Source organism: Adiantum capillus-veneris, chromosome 25 (assembly GCF_014529385.1).
Source record: "Adiantum capillus-veneris isolate H3 chromosome 25, ASM1452938v2, whole genome shotgun sequence".
Classification (NCBI taxonomy): domain Eukaryota; kingdom Viridiplantae; phylum Streptophyta; class Polypodiopsida; order Polypodiales; family Pteridaceae; genus Adiantum; species Adiantum capillus-veneris.
The window spans coordinates 52,526,918-52,547,262 of record NC_140955.1 but is presented as its reverse complement, the minus strand read 5'-3'; positions in this window follow the sequence as shown (position 1 = coordinate 52,547,262).

Sequence of the window (20,345 nt, the reverse complement as noted above, 5' to 3'; positions counted from 1 at the left end):
TACTCATCCACATCTTCTGCAGAACCTTGTCCTTTAGTGGTGTACTAGGTGACCGATTCATAAAGTAAGCAGCCATCATAACAGCTTCTCCCCAAAATTCCTTAGGTAAATTGGCCGTAGACAACATAGAAGCGACTCGTTCCTAAATGGTTCTATTAATTCTCTCAACCACACCATTTTGGGCGGGTGTGTAAGGCATGGTAAATTGTCTTCTAATGCCTCTTTTACTACAAAAGTCCTTGAACTCAAAGGAGATGTACTCGCCTCCATTGTCACTGCGCAAAGCTTTAAGCTTTCTACCCGATTGGCTCTTGACCAATGCTAAGAACTTCTGAAAGACACTAAAGATGTCGCTCTTTTTCTTCAAGAGATAAACCCACACCTTTTTAGTAGAGTTTTCTATGAATGTTAGGAAGTATAACGCTCCCCCTAGAGACTTGACTGGCATAGGTCCGCACAAGTCGCTATGAACAAGATCTATAGGACTCTTTAACTCCTTGTCCAAAGGCGCTGATGTCAACCTAGTCCATTTGCCATAGATATAATGCTCACATAAAGAGAATTTAGAGTAATCTTACACAAGGATATAGCTAGAACACTGCAAGACTTTCATTCTCTTTTGACTCATATGTCCTAGCTAACTATTCCACAACTCTGTAGATGGTAGCTCGGCTACACAAATAATATTCTCTTTCACAAAAGAGACATAAAGTGAGTACAATGAGCCAAAATTTTGGCCTTTAAGCATGGCCAAATTTCCCTTCTTGATAATCCAAGAGCCACAAGCAAATATGGTAGTGTAACCCAAATCATCCAGCTGTCCACAAACTCTTTGTCAATTTGGGTTCATGTCTGACATTATGCAACATAAACTCAATGCCATTACGCATAGAAAACTTGACACTACCCACATCGCATATATCAAGCTCATAAGAATTGCCTAGCTTCACTATGCCATGCCTGGAAATGTATGTAGAAAATCATCCCTTGTGAGGAGTCACATGAAAGCTAGCACCTGAGTCACAATCCAATTCTGTGTATAACACGCATCATGAGCTAACAATGCATCAGGACTCAAATCTGATGTGAAAATCAACACATCATTTGACACTTCGGAGATTTTTTCAATGGCTGGAGACTCAACCACAATAAGCTCTTTAATTTTCATGTTGTTTTTAGGTTTGTCAGACTTTGCTTTTTCCTTGCCCTTATCACGCTGCATTGTGCGGTAATCTTTCTTCAAGTGTCCCTTTTCATGGTAGTAGTAACACTCTACATTTTGCATGTCTTTGCCACGACTCTTGCTATGACCTTGCTTGCAATCCTGTGACCAACCGCCGCGGCTACGATCACGTTACTTTTGTTTGTCACAATTGCCACTAGCCACATATGCATCACCATGCCCACTCGCATCAAGGGATTGATGTCGAATCTCCTCAGTGAGAAACACACTAGCAACACTACTGGAATCTAGCTTGCCATTGGATGCAGAATTGCTTATGTCTATATTGAAGCTATCCAATGACGATGGTAGCAAACATAGCAAGAAAATGGCTTTCATTTCATCATAGAAATTAAGACCTTTTGAAGTAAGCTATGAAAACACGTTGTTGAACTCGTTCAAGTGAGACTAACATTACTGCCTTCTTTCATGTTCATGCGCATTAATTTCTTTATCAAGAAAACCTTCTTTGAGGTGTTGTTGCCATCTCAAGCCTGACATAGAGCATCCCATAAATCTTTGGGATTGGTCTTATCCATTATGGTAAAGTAAATGGATTCACCAAGGTGTAGGCGAATGGTCACCATAACATGCTTATTCAAGTCATCCCAGTCATCATTAGTGTACGCATTCTCTCTCCTTACACACAAGGGTGCTATCAAGCGTTTGTTGATCAAACATCTTGCATACGTTGTTGCCAAATGACAAAGTTTGAGCCATTAGCTTTTTGATAGCACTCTTCTCTTTCGGAAGCACTACTTGTAGCCATGATTAAGAAAATGTAGCCAAAAAATTTATGGCAAATTGCCTGGGATAATTCCAACAGAGTTTCCCCTAGAATAGGAGTGAAAATTCAAACCAAAATGTTGTAAAATCACTGTGTAAAAATAGCTAGAAGTGCCAAGAACGCATAAAACGGATTCATGGGAAAAATCCGGTAGTTTTCTTTGTATGAGGAGTCAAAACTCAACTAAAAAATGCATAAACTGCTCAAAAAGAACCATCGTGTGTTTTAACTGCTCAAAACCACTGTCGTGTGACCACCAACTCGGTGTCAGAAGCCCAAAATACACGTGAAGATATATGTCCTATGGCAAGGGTACCGTAAAGGGGACCTCCAGCTACCTGTATCACAGAAGGTATCTCAACATTCAAGAATACCCCATCTTAAAGAAAACCTCATGCTATCGACCCTCCAAAAGCTAATGCAGACACAAAAGGACTAACCATAGTCTTAGAAAGGGATCTTTTGATCCGAGTCCCAAAAACAGGCGAGAGAAATTACCACTCTCTCTCCCCCCCTCCCCCCATTCGTGGAATTTTTTCTCTCTATCCCTCTATATGTATACCTACCTTGCAATCTAAACAAGTCCTCTCTCTCTCTCTCTCTCTCTCTCTCTCTCTCTCTCTCTCCCCCCCACCCCACCCCCCCCCCCCCCCCCGTCCATCACCTTGCCTAGCTGCATACCTCTCCCATACCCTTCCTCATGGTTTCTCCCTCCATCTCTTTCTCTAGAAAGATCACGCTCCCATGATGTCTCCCTCCCTCCCTCCTTACCTTGTCTCTCACTCTAGCCATTGGGGGGGGGGGGGGGGAGAGAGAGAGAGAGAGAGAGAGAGAGAGAGAGAGAGAGGTGGGAGAGAGAGTATAGTAGAGCTAATTAAGCTAGGCAAAACATTGTGGTTCTGTAATTCGATTTCTCAAAAGCATTTGATGTGAATTTATATCCAAATTCTTAGCTAAGATGGGCTCTAAGATGAGCACATGTATCTTTATGATAGGTCATGAAGCTCTTTTTAGATTTTTTATCAATAAAAATCTTTAGAAGTGTGCTCACATTACTAGATCATTTAGGCAAAGATGCCCATTGAGCCCCCTCATGTTTGCTTTCACCACCAATCCATTGTTCACAAATCTACATGAATTGACTCATGAGCATCATCTATAAGGGTTGCACAATGGCTATTAACAAATGCTAGACTAGGGTTTTTCTCTTGACACCTTTTTTTCTTTTCAATGGTCTATGTGAGGAGTATAATATGAGCACTCTCGTGGGGCATAATGTCAGTTTAATTATCCTCCAGGGAATGGGAATTTTTTGTGTGTGAAACGAACACCATAGAAGAGCTTGTTTGTGCTTCCCTATTGCCCTAGAGGAGCATCCTCAAGCATCCCACTTGACGAGAGGAATATAAGGTGGGAGGGGACAAAGTGTGTGTGTGTGTGTGTGTGTGTGTGAGTGAGAGAGAGAGAGAGAGAGAGAGAGAGAGAGAGAGAGAGAGAGAGAGAGAGAGTTTAAAAGGAGAGCCCGTTTTCCTTTCAACATTAAGGAAAGTGGACTTTTAAAACTAATGGAAAATTTCCATACCACTAGAGTACCCACTTTCCTTAACGTTGAAAGGAAAGTGCTCTCTCTCTCTCTCTCTCTCTCTCTTTCTCTCTCTCTCTCTCTCTCTGTCTCTATCTCTCTCTCACTCAGACACACACACACACACACACACACACACACACACACACACACACTTGTGCAAGGGAAACATAATTCTTACTTTGTTGCAACTCTTGCCATAGTATAGCTTCATCCTTCACCCAAGCTTCAACGCTCCGCTCCTACTTCAGCAAGTGCCACAACACAGTATACCACACCCATATCTTTAGGCTTGCGAGCAACTGTACTCAATAGGGTGTGCAAGCAGAAAAAACCCATCACTCATTCGCAAGACTTCATTCACACACAAATCATTCGTCAAGCACTTTATCTCACTACACCCCAGAAATATTGAGTTGCATCCTCGTCAAATTATTGATAGAAGTCGCCCAGTACGGAGCACGCGGTACACATGGCAAAGCAAAACAATCGTAGAAAAAACACTCGAGCGGGTTTGTCATTGCCTCTATGACAACAAATCAAGTATAGGTCTATTCTCTCATGGTCTAGGGCTTGTTCAGTCTCCTACTACAGGATTGGTTGTACCATTAATTATGAAATAAAACATCTATATTCTTGTCATTGTCCATTTTTTCTACTTTATACAAAAGAAAGTTTCTTTTGATACTGTCGATATCAATAATTTATTTATGGTTATGTATTGAAGGGATATTAAAACCACACACACACACACACACACACACACACACACACACAGACGTGCATACGTCTATGGGTGCTCCATCCTGCCTATTTAAAGAGATATTGAAAGTTGTGTCTTGCATACTCTACTCTTGGCGACCTACATACTTATCACACTCACTCACACACACACACACAAGCATGGTTTGATGCTGTAAGCTATAGCCTATAGCTGCGCTCCAGCATCATACTACTTAATACACAACCATTACTTACTATTGAGCGTTATCATCACTTGCAAAACCCATTATCCTACATAAACTTTGAGTTGATCACTCTGATTGTGCAAAGAAGAGACACTCTCACAAAACACGGCTTCAAACAACAACACACACACACACACACACACACACACAAAATGTATACTCACTTTTAGTTTTTTGTGACACCGAATGTGGGGTTTTAAAGGCTTGATGTCAAGCGGGGTAAGTATTTTTTCACGCCCATCCGCACCCACATATGATGGTTTTTTCCCCACATCTCTCCCACTCTAGCTCTATGTTGGGGGCCAAGGCGGCTACCATTGCCAATCGGATGCCTTGGGAGTTGAGGTAGTTCAATGTGATAACCTACACGACGACCATCCTCAACAATTCCTCCAATGGTGACCCCACTGTATATAAGAGGTGAGGTTGGCTCTCAGCCCCTCACTTAGCCTTGCCTTTGTGTTGGTATATAAGTGTGCATAAAGTGAGATTTGAAGGTTTCCTTTTGTGGCTGTTTACTGTCTAAGTCCATGGAGCTAATAACAAACGAGGGTGCTTCTCAGGTCCGCACTCTGCTTAATTTTGGTATTTATTACTTTCTGCTACAAAGGTATAAAGTTGGTTAAGTTTACTGTACTCCAAAAAGGAAATGGAGTGGTGGCTATGGGGCATTTTTTTAGCCCGGTGGGCTTGCTTAGCAGAAGACAACACGGGGTGATTTTTCTCTTGTGATGGTACTTTGTTACGCCTACTGATTATCAAAGTGTTTTAGGCATGTTCGTTATTCTCTGAACTTTGCGAAAATGTGGCCTTGAGTACATTGAGGTGCTGGGGATTTTATAAATTGTACCATCAAATTTCTTGGGGCTTGTCATAGGGCTTAAAAGCACCTAAAGGGTAGCTTCCGATACTCTGTCGTATACCCAATGTGATTGTTGTTGTTGAGGTGGCCTTTTGATGTGATAAAACAGGTCTATGGCTTGCATGGCATGGTGTTTTCGGGGTTGAAATGTCCATATAATGTGGACAAAATACAACAGATACTCCCAGCCCCAAAAGGGCACCAATCACCATTGTTGAAGGTGGTGTTACATTCTTGTGCTGACATGCTCAAACTTTATGCGAGATATTGGTGTTGGTCTGTTAAAATAAACTATTCGGGGCTTCATTTGTTTGACTGCAAGGATGTTTTCAAAAAGAAAAAAGGGGGGAGCAACCATATAATATAGATACTTGGCTCTTATAGTGGTTTTTTTTTTTAACATGACACAATTGATGATGGTTTGCAGGACTGCTTACTCGATTTGTTTCTCGTATTTTGTTTTGACTTACTAAGCTGGATGTAATGCCTATACCAAATAAAAAGGTAGTTTTTGGGGTGGATTGACAAACTACTATGATTTTTTTAAAGGGGAAGACAATAAGTGGTCTACCTCTTGGTTGGCGACTCTAGATATATGCCGTGCAAAGTACTACAGGAAGAACTTGGGGATGATTATGGTTGTGACACACTTCAAAAGGGATAGTAACCTTTTTGATCTAAATGCTTTATATGTTAATTTACTGGCTAATTATGATATGGCTTATATAACTATCATAGGTTTAAAGAAGTATTTCTTTTACCACACACTTTTGGAAATAAATTAGAAAATATACACACCTTATACATTTTCACTCAAGAAGTTTGTTTTAGGTTAAAAAGTTGTAATTTGGACATGGATAACAACTAATATAGTCCGATAACACGTATTGAACGCATTCAAGGCTAACATATTTGTTGTTTTGTTTGAATGGATGCAGGTGAGGACTCTATCTTTTCTTGGAATTTTTTGGGTTAAAGCAAATGACCAACCCTGAGAAACCTGATGGAACCAACAACTTAGCTTGAACACTGTATCTTTACACTAGAATGAGAACCTCATTTGTATAACTATGTACAGAACTAACTCTAAGACTGAGTTGTTTTTGTGCTTGTCGTTGTCACTTGTTTAAAGCCAGCTGTCCTTTGAACTTAAATGTTCATTTATGTTTTATTATTTAAGTAAAATAGCTACACATACACACACACACACACACACACAAACACATGTGCATACATCTATGGGTGCTCCATCTTGCCTAATTAAAGAGTTGCCAAAAGCTGTGCCTCTTGCATACTCTACTCTTGGCGACCTACATACTTATTACTCTCTCTCTCTCTCTCTCTCTCTCTCTCTCTCTCTCACACACACACACACACACACACACACACACACACAAAGCATGTTTTGATGCAGTAAGGTATAGCCTATAGCTATGCTCTAACATCATACTGCTTAATACACAACCGTTACTTACTATTGAACGTTAGCATCACTTGCAAAACCCATTATCCTACATAAACTTTGAGTTTCTCACTTCAATCGTGCAAAGAAGAGACACTCTCACAAAACACGGCTTCAAACAACACATAAGCTAAGTCGGACCATGAAAATGAAGTTCCCAATAGTGATAGACTACATGGCGGATCAATCGATAGCTAGTGATGCCAACGCATCCCCACCCATTTCACATGTTCTTTTTCAAATTGGTTTATCAAATTTCATTAACCAATCCTTTATTTTTACAATGTGAAGTCCAAATTTGAAGCATGGTTTCTCGTACTAAGTTCCATTTATACAATGGATAATATTTAATTCATAACTGACCTAAAAATTAAGTAGGTTTAATACCATATTGTGTGACAATTTCATAATTCAGAGCTAAAATTGACTCTTGATATTTTGCCATCCTTTAATAATTTCAAGCTAACTTAGGGTTATCCTTCCTTAGTTGACAAAAAAACACTAATTGGTGACACAATTTCTTATAGAAAATACTGTTTGTAGAAAAAAATAGGAGAAAGGAAGCTTACTCTTTTTTAGTACATTAGTATTGAGTGATTTTTTTAAAGTTCCCTTTTAAATATTACTCAAAATAGAATTACTTTAAAGATAATTTTGTTTCTACTCAAGGCTCAATCCCTAGCCTTCTCTAAATCTGCCTCTCTAATCGATAACGCATCGAAGAATTAAAAGAATTGTTCATGTGGACTAATGTGAATAGAAAAGTGGAATTCTTCATCTTGATACCTTTATGATTGTTAGGAACAAATGATTTATGTTGACACAATAGGCACTGTCTGCCGCTTAAAACTGGCACTATCCGATACTATACATTGTCATACCATCATACTAACCAAAAAGATCACCAAAAAACATAAACAATATACATGAATGTGGAGATAATGGTGACATGGATGACAACTGTTACGCCCGCTCTATACTTGCATTCCATGCTTAAACAAGAATGATAATGATTTTTTTGTTTGCATGATGGTTGCAAGTAAGGATTTTGACTTTTGTTATCCTTGGATTCAAAAGTTTTTCAACCTTTCTAAACAAAAAACATCTAATGCTGCCAAGTTTGAAAGTATGAGTACCATACACTACTAGAGTGCTCAACATTTTCTCACTTCTGAACTTGCTTCTCTCACACTATTAGGCATGACTCAGATTGACTTACACATTTTCCTCTCCTAGCCAGAGTGTGGGCTCTCTATGCCATTCTCGTTTCCACGCTCTTGGAGCACCAAAATCCACTTATCAACCCCATACAAAGTATATCACATGTATCTTTGGTCCCATAGGTCATATTTTGCAACTTCAACGGTCACATACATTTTTTCAGGGCTTGCTAACATGTCCTGTCTTCATACTTATTAGTACCTTATGATATAGACCGAACACTCTACAAATGATCCCAAGTTTAGGTCACTGATTGGATTTTTGCTATCAAGTCATGGTTTTCACCACAATATGTAGCATCACGCTTTGGACCATGTGGGAGGATTGATGTGCCCACATTCTAGGCTCATAGTCCTACGCTATATTCAGCATTTTGACAGCCATTTGGACCGAGTTGCTCCATACCCTTTGGAGTCAATGGGATTCTTGAACCCGCTTCTCAAGGGCAATAGAGAAACATTATCTTTCTTTACACGTGAGTGAGGTTGTCAGCTCTTTTTTGTTGAGATCTTGCCCACATCACATGCCATTATGTACCCCTACAATAGTTTTTTTTAGCACTCATCGTACAAAAAACCTTGATGTTTTACGTAGCGTACACATTGTTACCCCACTTTTGTACTTCCTTTGGGTGTGATAGACCATTGATCATCTCCAAAGGTCTCTTATGTACATAGAATGCATCCACACACACACACACACACACACACACACACACACACACACACACACACAGAGAGAGAGAGAGGTTGGAGGTTGAGAGAAGAGGGGGACTTGGAAGTTGGCGGTGCAACATGGAGGAGCAAGAGGGTTGCGGTGGCTCAAAAGAAGGACCACTATGTTGTCGGCGATAAAGGTGGCCTTTGGTGGTAGTGAACGGCATGGGTGGTGGGAAAAAAACAGCTCGCTTCACCAAGCTTGCTACAAATCCATCCCCACTAATAACTTTAATGTGGCAATAGCCAATGGGTCCACATGAATTTGTTTGTTTGCATGGCTATATTAATGGGGTCAGAAGGTGCGTATAATCGTTGATGATGGGCAACTCTAGGGGGAAATATATGCTTTACGATCAGGATATCATTAATTACAAATTGATTTCGTGGATATTCTTGAAACAACTTTTGAAACATGTGCTTCCTTTTGGGTTGGAAAATGCTCTAGCTAAATTCATGACACTTAGGGACATTTGTAGTGATCTTTTTGGATGACATACTTATTTACTACAATTCTAAGGCAAAACATTTATATCATGAAGAAGCTCAAGACGCACAACATTTAGTGCACACATAGAAAGACAAGATAGCCCTAGAGTGATGGGTGTATATACAATTCACGGGGAATAAAATTTCATAGTGAGGGAAAAAATAGCTCGGTGGTCCTAAGTGTATTCAAACTTCAGACACATCACTACCACATAATGGTAATAGTGACCCTCCAAGCTTGAAGGCGCTTTAGGCATAATTGCCATGTTTTTTGGTTGAGCAGATTGTCTATGAACTGTGAACACGCCTTGTGGATTGTGGAATTGCTGCTTCACGTCCACCATCGGAGTCCTAATGACTTGAGAACTAAGGATTTTCAATACAAAAGTAAGTTCAATAATTAAGAAAATCGTGGTTTACTACTGTCGTTCTGTTACCATATACATGTGGTAGTGATGTGTGTGAACACACTAGGACCGCCGGGGCATTTTTTCCCTCTTTAGGAGGTTTTTTCCCCCGTGCATTGTATATACGCCCATCACTCTAGGGCTATCTATCTTTCCATTGCACACTAAGTAACACACTCTCTATTGTGTGCCTTGAGCTTCCTTCGTCTTCTCCAAGCTGTGTGTGTTTCTCTGCAACCCTAATTCCAACAATTGGTATCAGAGCAGGTCACGTCCTCCCGGGCTTAGTCGCCAGCTGCTCCAGCACACTCCTGCTCACTTTCTCAGTTTCCACTACAGGCAATACTGCACATTCTATTTCGTCATTTTGTGCAAAATTTTTGTCAGTGCCGTTTTCTGCATAACAGGTGCCTTATAGTCTTCTACGGTTTGTGCTATATATCACAGGTTGTTCCCACTCCGTTTCTCCTATTTTCGAGCAGTTTTCACATCAGGTGTAACATTTACCATGGCTGACAACAACAACATAGATGTGTTCAAGATGTTTGCTGCTGAGGATAGGTTAGATGGGGACAACTACCCTATGTGGGCTTATATGATGCAACATGTTCTTGTGTCAAAGGGTGTCTGGAACATTGTGCAGGGCATTGATGTACGTCTTGGTTCTAAGGATGTAGGCGATGTTGAGGATGTTGCAGGTCTTGCTGCAAGGATTGCAGCTGTTAGAGTTGTTTTACCTACAACAGAACAAGCTCGTTGGGATGTTAAGGATGCGCAGGCTCATGCATTGATTGCGTTGTCTGTGAAGCACACCATTGTTCCTCACATCCATTCAGCAAAATCTGCAAAACAGGCTTGGGATATTCTAGCAGGTCTTTATGCAAGCCGCAATGAGGCTAAAATTGCTTTGCTACGTAAAGAGCTGGAGTCGAAGATTATGCATGAGGAGGATGATATGGACACTTTCCTTGCTAGTGTCAAGGATATCAATGAGCAACTTATTTCTGCAGGTGAAGTTATTTCAGACAGTTCCCTTGTGCAGACTGTTCTTGATGACTTACCGGATTCTTACCAGACTTTTGCTAGTACTTGGAGACTTATGACCCAAGGAAATCCAAACTTGTCAAGTTTGACGCATTATGCACATTGCTGTTGCAAGAGTCACTTTCCACAAAAAACAGGACTAGACAGCGTGTAGTTGAACAGGCTTTTATTGCTTCTCAAAGAAAGGGTGGTAATAGCAATGTAGCCACTTCTTATGGTTCTGCTGCGAGTGGCAAAAATTATGTTCCTAATGCTTCTGCTGGCAACAATTCGTCTGGAAATTCTCGTGATAAGGGAAAAAAGAAGATGCGTTGCCATTATTGTAAAGCCAATGATCACTTGATCAAGTCGTGTCCTAAGTTGAAGGCCAAAGAGGCTAAGAAGAAAGAGGGTGGTTCCACTGCAAATGCTGGTTCCACTACAAATGCATCCATTGTTGAGTCTTCTGTGAAAGGAGACTGTGTTGCTGATGTTGATGCAGAATGGGCTTTTAGTGCATAGTGCACTTACAATCCTGCTGTCCATGATGCATGCTTGTCAGTTGTTGCTGCAGATTCACATGTGTGGTATTTCGACAGTGGTGCTACAAAGCACATTACCTCACATCGTGAATTGTTTACCTCTCTCGAGTCTGTCCCTCATGGGAATTCAGTCACTTGTGCCAACAACGCCTCTTATCCAGTTCAGGGAGTTGGAAAGATTGTGCTCACTGCTGCTAATGGCAGTTCCTTCACACTTGTTGATGCACTTTATGTACCTGGGATCAAGAAGAATCTCTTGTCTGTATCCGCACTTGCTAGAGTTGGACTTGTAGTCAAATTTGTGGATGACAGATGTACAGTTCATGATCTCAGTTTTGGTGATGAAATTGTTACATCTGGGCTTTTGTGCCGTGGGCTGTATAAGCTCACTTCGTACGACAAGTGTGGACAAAATTTTGCAAATGCAATTGCAGATTCAAGGGCTATTTCAGATGCAAAACTTTGGCATGCATGTTTTGGTCATCTGAATTTTGCCAGTTTGCTGCGTTTGCAGAAATCTGATATGGTTGCATCTTTGCCGCCTCTTGAAGCACCTGTCAAACATGTTTGTGAAGGCTGTATTTTGGGTAAGATGCAGTGTTCTAAATTTCCAAAGGATGGTTCACAGTTCGGGCCACATGCAGGTTGCAGCTTGTGCATAGTGATGTTTGTGGGCCCATGCAAACTCCGTCCTTGGGCAATTACCTGTACTTCGTGACTTTCATTGATGATTACTCCAGGTATGCATGGGTATTTCCGCTTAAAGTGAAGTCTGAAGTTTTTATGTGCTTCAAACAATTTCTGGCTATGGCTGAAAATGTCTCGAAATGTACTATGGGCACCCTCCGTTCCGATCGAGGGGGGGAGTATATGTCTCATGAATTTAATGCATTTTGGGCTAGTCGTGGGATAAAACACCAATGTACAGTGCCTTATACACCTCAGCAAAATGGTGTTGCTGAGAGGAAAAACAGGTCACTGACGGAAATGGCACGATGTATGGTCAAAAGTCAAGCTTTGCCGCATTCTTTTTGGCTTGAGGCCATCATGTGTGCCACTTATGTACTTAACAGGTGTCCTACAAAAGCTTTGCAGTCTATTAATCCATATGAAGCATGGCATGATAGAAAGCCTTCTATTGAGCACATGCGTGTTTTTGGCTGTTTGGCATATGCTTTAGTGCCACAAGTGTAGCGCAGAAAATTGGATGATAAGGCTGTCAAATGTATTTTTGTTGGTTATAGTGCTGAAAGCAAAGTTTACAGGTTATATCATCCGCAAACAAAACGTATTCTGGTTTCTCGGGATGTAGTGTTTGTGGAAGATTCTTTTCAGCCCTTGCTGTCATGTACTAGAGACAGTAATGTAAGCTCACAGGACATTTATGACACTTTGTTGCCTCTTTTCAATGGTGGAAATACGAATGTAAGTTCCAATGAGGCAAATGTACAGCCTATGGGGGTTTCTGAAAATGTTTTAGATCAGCCTATTATTGATGCAGATGTACATGATGTACTTGATGAGGAAAGGGCTGAAAATGAGTAGGCTAGAGGTATGCCAAAATGGCTGGTACACACTTTGCGTGACATGAAATTGGATGCACCTTTGTCTAGTCGTACTCGTTCAGGCTCTCGCCATGCATCTTATGCATCAGATTGTTATGCTTTGGCTGTGTCTAGCTTACATGATGTTGAGGAGCCTCTGTCTTTTGATGAAGCACAGAGTTCAGAAAATTGGATGGCTGCCATGCAATCAGAATATGATGCACTCATAGAAAATGACACATGGACTTTATGTGATTTGCCTCCTGGCAAAAAGGCCATTGGTACGAAGTGGGTTTACAAGTTAAAACGCAAGCCGGATGGTGAGATTGATCGCCATAAGGCTCAACTTGTTGCAAAGGGTTATGCACAGCAAAAAGGCATAGATTATGAAGAGACTTTTTCTCCCACTTGTCGTATGACTACTGTGAGTTTTCTATGTGCATTGGCAGCGCATTTTGGTTGGGATGTACATCAATCAGACATTGTTACTGCTTTCTTGAATGGTGACATATTTGAGGATGTTTATGTAACGCAGCCTTGTGGTTTTGTCATAAAAGGACAAGAGGACAAAGTGTGCGAATGTAACAAGGCTTTGTATGGGATGAAGCAATCTCCTCGTGCTTGGTATGAGAAAGCTGACACTCATTTGGTCAAACAAGGCTTTCGTAACAGTCCAATAGAAAGCACATTGTATGTAAAGCGTGAGGGTGATGTACTTCTCATTGTGGTTCTTTATGTTGATGATTTGCTGATCACTGGACCAAATGAGAGACATATTGCTGAATTTAAGGCTGATTTGAATGCTACTTTCAAGATGAAAGATTTGGGGCTGTTGCATCATTACTTGGGTATACAGTTTAAGTAGTGTGATGGTGGTATTGCCTTGTGTCAGAAAAGTTACATAGAGACATTGCTATGTAAGTTTGGACTTGAAGATTACAAACCTATTGCCACTCCCATGGAAACAGGTTTGAAGTTGAGTCTACATGATGCTGGCGATCCTGCTGATGTCACTCTTTATCAAACTGCTGTTGGCTGCCTCATATATGTATGCAACACGAGGCCGGATATTCAGTTTGCAGTCTCACAGGTCAGCAGATTTATGCATAGCCCAGGGTCTAAGCATTGGCAGACTTTCAAGAGGATTTTCCACTACCTTAGTGGCACTTTACATCTTGGCTTGTTTTATCCCAAGGGGGGATCATTGCCACCAGACTTACATGCTTTTTCCGACTCAGATTGGGCTGGTTGTTTTGACACGAGAGTGTCCACAAGTGGTTTTTGTTTCATGCTTGGCAGTTCATGTATATCATGGTTGAGCAAGAAGCAACCTACTTTGGCCACTTCGAGTTGTGAGGCTGAGTACAAGGCAGTCTTCACAGCTACGGTTGAGTGTGTATGGCTGAGACTCCTTGTGGCTGATTTGGGCGTTGGACAGGACAGTGCCAACACTATCTACACTGACAGTCAGAGCGCATTGGCAGTTGCGAGGAACCCAGTTTTTCATGCTCGCACAAAGCACATTGAGGTGCATTATCATTATGTCAGGGAGAGGCTCTCAGCAGGAGAGATCATCTTGGCTTATTTGCCAACACAGGACAACCTTGCAGATCTTTTCACAAAGGCATTGTCTCGTGAGAAGCTTGAAGCTTTCCGCAAAGCTTTGGGCTTACTCCCCTTTGTGGACTGATCATGTCCTTAGGGCATGGCACTTCCCTTTACTCATGTGCCAACTCTCGTTCACCGCATCACTCCAGGGGGTATTTGTTACCATATACATGTGGTAGTGATGTGTGTGAACACACTAGGACCGCCGGGGCATTTTTTCCCTCTTTAGGAGGTTTTTTCCCCCGTGCATTGTATATACGCCCATCACTCTAGGGCTATCTATCTTTCCTTTGCACACTAAGTAACACACTCTCTATTGTGTGCCTTGAGCTTCCTTCGTCTTCTCCAAGCTGTTTGTTTTTCTCTGCAACCCTAATTCCAACACGTTGACATGTATCAATAGATCGAACTAGTCATATTCGTGGACATGTTGATGTACAACATGTTGTGCTCGATGCACATCCCATTTGTATTGATAACGAAGATACAAAACTCAAACTGAAAGACAGTCATCTTGATTGGACGCCTCACATCGTCATGCTAATCATAATGTGGATATAGATCTAAATATAGTTAATTTTAAACTTTACTCTGTCAAATGCAAACTACAATCTAAAATCATTAACTGATAAGCAAATTTACAATCTAAACGTAAATTTAAAGGCATTTATTGAAATCTAAACCTATAATCAAACTTAAATCATTCTCACTCAAACTTAAATTTTAACTTAAAGTTAAACGGCATTCACTAAAATTTAAACATAAATGTAAAACCATATACTAAAACTCAAACATAAACGTAAACCCAAAATTAAACTCAAACATAAATGTCATTGTAAGAATTAGGGTTGCAATGATGCACACACAATTTGGAGAGGCTCAAGGTACACAGTAGAGAGTTCATTGCTTAGTGCGGAAATAGAAAGATAAGATAGCCAAAGTGATGGGAGTATATATATATAATGAATGGGAAAAAACCCTCCTCTTAGTGAGCAAAAAAGTGTCCTCGCGGTCTTGTACTGATGTGTTCACACACATCACTACCACATATATGGTAACAACCACTCTCCAAGCTTGAAGGGGCTTCATGCATAATTGCCGTGTTTATTGTTTGAGTAGATCTTCTTTGAACACGCCTTGTGGGATGTAGAATTGGTGCTTGATGTCCACTGTTGTAGTCCTAATGAATTGAGCAATGAGGATTTTTAGTACAAAGTAAGTTCAATAATTAAGAAAGACGTGTTTTACTACTGTCGTTCACATGCACTATTGAATTGTTGGATCAAACTTGTATATTCATGGACGTGCTACTGTGCAACGCACCGTGTTCCACATCCATTTGTATTGATTACAAAGACATCGAACTTGGATTAAAAGATATGCATCTTGATTGGATGACCCCACGTTGCCTTTGGATACAAACCTGAACAAAGTTAATGCTAAACTTTGTTAATTGCAAGCTACAATGAAAAACTGGTAAATCTAAATCAACATTGATAACGGAAACCTAAATCTACAAATGAAAACACAAACCCAAGCTTAAATTTAAACGTAAAGTTTTATCGTATTTACTAAAAATTTAAAATAAATTTATAATTATTTACTAAAACCTAAACTTAAATCTAAACCTAAAGCCATTTACTAGAGCTTAAAATCTAAACCTACACCTAAATCATAAGTGCATTTGTGAACTAAAATGCATACGTAATTTAAACTTAAACCGCATACGTATACGTATACGGTTTAGGTTAACCCTAAAGACTAAAATCTAACCTATAAACTAATGAAAAATACAAATTGAAAATTTAAATCGCATACTCATACACAAAACTAAAAGTTAAACTTAAAACACATATGCATACACATACAATTTCAGTTGAAAATCTAAGTTTAAACAAAACCAAAAGTGAAACCATTAACCTAAATCATACATGCATACACATACTTGAACCAAAAGTAAGTGTCGTAAATCTAAACGGCATACATATATGCAAATTAAAAAGTTAAATTTACAATGCTTTTTGAATATTGAATTCAATTGCCAAAAAAACGCAAATCTAAACTTACCAGTTAGAACAGAAACATTCACTCGGTTGGTTTTTACTATTTCCAGCAAAGCCTCTTGCCCCCATCTTATACCTTCTTATCTTTGAAAGTTATTGTTCGGATTGGATTTGAAAGTATTAGAGTCCCAACAATGTCCCAATGATACAAATTTAAATTATTTTAGAATAGAGAACATGATGCAAACAAGATTTGGAGGAAGGAGCGAGTACATTGATGGGAAGAATTTATTCAGGTGCGTCAAGTGATGATGATATGAAAACTAAATTTGAAGGCTTTGTTATTTCAATGGTCAAGGAACAGACAAAGAGCACAAAATTGCAAAGTCTGATTCAAAATAGCGGAGAAGGCAAACGAGTGAAAAAAATTCCACACGTATGCAACGGTGACATTGTTTTTGAAATCCCCCCCCCCCCCCCCCCCCCCCCCCCCGCCCAGCTCTTATAGGTACAAGGAAAATGCAAGGTATGGAATAGAGATTTGATGGCCACTCATGGACACAACCACATAATGCGGTCAAGTTACTTTTTGGGATAATTGGTTTGTCATCGAAACTTCTCCCTACTTTGTGACCAATAAAGAATTCAATGTGTTTGGATAAACAAGTGAGCATGGGATTGCTTTGTGAAGATGCAAAACATACTATTACTTGTCACTACTGTAAAAAGTAGTATTCTGTGACTATCCATGTGGATGCAAGGCTTGATATGTTTTGCCATATGAGTCAAGGATGACAAGACTGATGGTGCATGTGGCCCAACCACTTGCATAAGGTCTAGTCAGGTACATGTAGGGCATCAACAGAAAGAATATGCAAAAGGGTAAGAAATGTTTTGCAGGTGGATTGAAACCATGGATCTAGACAACTTCGAATGATTCTTGGGCAAGACAACTTCTACTTAAAGCAATCACTAAAAAAGAGGATGTGAACATGGGAGATCACCGGCTTTCAATTTTTTTGGAAGAAATGATTCCTTTGGTTCAAAATCAAAGGTCTGCTCTTCTTTGTTAGGTTTAAATGGTTGGTTTTCATTGAGGTTGTTTGTGGCCATTATTTGGTTATTTGCTTGTAGATTTAGAATTATGGTGGCTTTTGAAAAGAGACAACTTGTCTTCCTTGTTGGTGATGGTGATGGTAAAAAAAAAAGTCTTTTTCCATATTCCATGGTAGTCTCTTTCTTGGATAGGGTGGACCTATAGAGAAATGTTTTATCTTTAAAATTTCTACAACGGTCCAAGGTCTAGCATTGACCTCATGAATCAAATGTGTCGGACTCGATGTGGAGGTTTGAGTGCTAAAAAGGAATGGCATTATGGCAGAAATGTCAACAAGCTGTTCATAGTGTAACTAGCAAATGTTTCCTTTGGTTCAAAATCAAAGGTCGGCTCTTCTTTGTTAGGTTTAAATGGTTGGTTTTCATTGAGGTTGTTTGTGGCCATTATTTGGTCATCTGCTTGTAGGTTTCGAACTATGGTGGGTTTTGAAAAGAGACAACTTGCCTCTCTTGTTGGTGATGGTGATGGTAATTTTTTTTTGTCTTTTTCCATATTTCCATGGTGGTCTCTTTCTTGGACATGGTGAACCTACAAAGAAATGTTTTATCTTTAAAATGTCTACAACGGTCCAAGGTCTAGCATTGACCTCATGAATCAAAATGCGTCGGACTCGATGTGGAGATTTGAGTGCTAAAAATGAATGGCATTATGGAAAAAACGTCAACGAGCTATTCATAGTGTGACTAGAAAATTAATAAGAGATGTGAGAGAGAGAGAGAGAGAGAGAGAGAGAGAGAGACTAAAGCTAGTAGCAAATCATGAGTAGACTAATATGCAAAATGAGTACAAAGTGGGCTAGAGTGATGGGTTGTGATAGGATGGAAAGTGGGCTAGAGTGATGGGGTAGTGATAGGATGGAAAGTGGATATGAGACTAAATACAAAGTGGGCTAGAGGGATGGGGTAGTGATAGGATGGAAAGTGGATATGAGACTAAATACAAAGTGTGTACCTTAGGCTTCTTCTATATAGTTGAGTGAGGGTATCTGCTGATGTAAGTAGCGATGTCAAATGTGTAGGCTTCCAATGTAGATTGGGTTCTCACTTGTGGTGGTGCGGATGTGTCACACACCCCAACAAGCCTCTCCGTGTGTGTCATACGCACCCAAAAGTACAAAAATATCCTTCCCTTGAGAATTTGACAGCACGGTGTAGGATCAAAGTCAATATATCCATCTCGATGAGATTTTTCAACTGTGTGTATAATCAAAATATGCCTGTCCCTTGAGAATTTGACAGAAGGGTATAGGCCAAATATATCTGCCCTAAAGAATGGTAGGCAACTAGGTGATAAGTCAAATACAAATGGGGCTTTCTTTGATGTCGAAGTCAAAAGTGAAGTCCTACTACAAATCATCAAAGTACTTTGTGTCGTGGTTTGTTGCTGATGTCGGCTACAAAGTGATGCTTCTCCTCCCCTCAAATGTGTCAAACAAAATCTTCAAAGTGGATGTTGATGTTGGCAAGGCATGTGTGCCAAATTTTGTGCAAAGATGTATGCAAGTGAGGATGGTCTTACCTGTTGTTAGTGTCCGATCCTCGTACAATTAAAATTTGCTTTTGTGAAGCCAATCATGGTCGTGCTTTGTGTCCAATGCAAAAAGTGAATGCAAATGGTTGTGTTTTGTGTCCCTGCAAATGTGTAAATGCAAGGAATTTGTGCAAATGCAAAGAAGTTTGTGTAAGTGCATGGTGTTTGTGCTAGTGTTTTTTTTTTTTCAATCTTGAAGTTGGATAGTGCATACATTATGGGATTGTCAAGCTCAAGGTGTGAAAAGGGAATTACAAATGCATGCCAAGCGTGAAGTCACTCTGCACGGATGTGAAGCACCTCTTTGTCACAAGAGGCCCAATTTTTTTTTTGAGGAGAGAACAAAAGACTCCTTTTGCATCAAGTACTACTTTAAGAAACTCATTACGTGAAGCTCCAAGGGCTATGGCTATGGGAAACTCCCGTGATACCAAAGGGAAAAAAAGAGGGTTGTAGGTCTTCAAGCAGCACTATGGGAAGGGCCTCTTCACTTGCGGGGTGAATGGGAGCTTAAGGGTAAGCTTGAATTTCAAATGCCCTTGAATTTCAAATGCTCCGTCGACTTACCATAGCTTGCAAATGTCAAATGTCGACTCTACTAAGGCCAATAAATGTCGACTCTCAAGGTGTCGGGACCGCAAGTCCCGACGCCAGAAATTAATGCAAGATACGTAGCAGTGTGGGCCCTATGAACCGCAAAAATTGCAACACCAAAATGATCATATAGGAAGCGCGTAACGGAGCTGCTGCTGCACAAATCGACTCCAATAGAGGATGAAGTGATAATGGGTAGCAACACATGCCGTTTGAAGCTCAGGCAAAAACTGTGTATACACAAGAGAAAGAAGGTGCAAACCCAAGAAAATAGTGCAATACCTCTTGGCACCTCCTTAAGGTCCGGGCACCTAGAAATGGGAAGGAGCTTTAATCCTCAAAAGTCACAAACACCTTAAAATAGATTCCTTCCTCATGGGTAGCTCCTTAAAAAAAGTAGTGACTTTAAGGCTTCTCAACTAATAATATCCTCTCTCTCTCTCTCTCTCTCTCTCTCTCTCTCACTCTCACACACACACACACACAACTGCCAGAGAAAAAATAGAGAAGCTTGAAGGCAAAATCTTGTGCATTTACAATTAGTGATAATGAGGCTTAATCCCTCCCAAAATAGAGAGCTTCGAGGCAAAATCTTGTGCACTTACACTTAGTGGTAATGAGGCTTAATCCCTCCCAAAATTATCATGCTTGGTTTCAAAATTATCTTG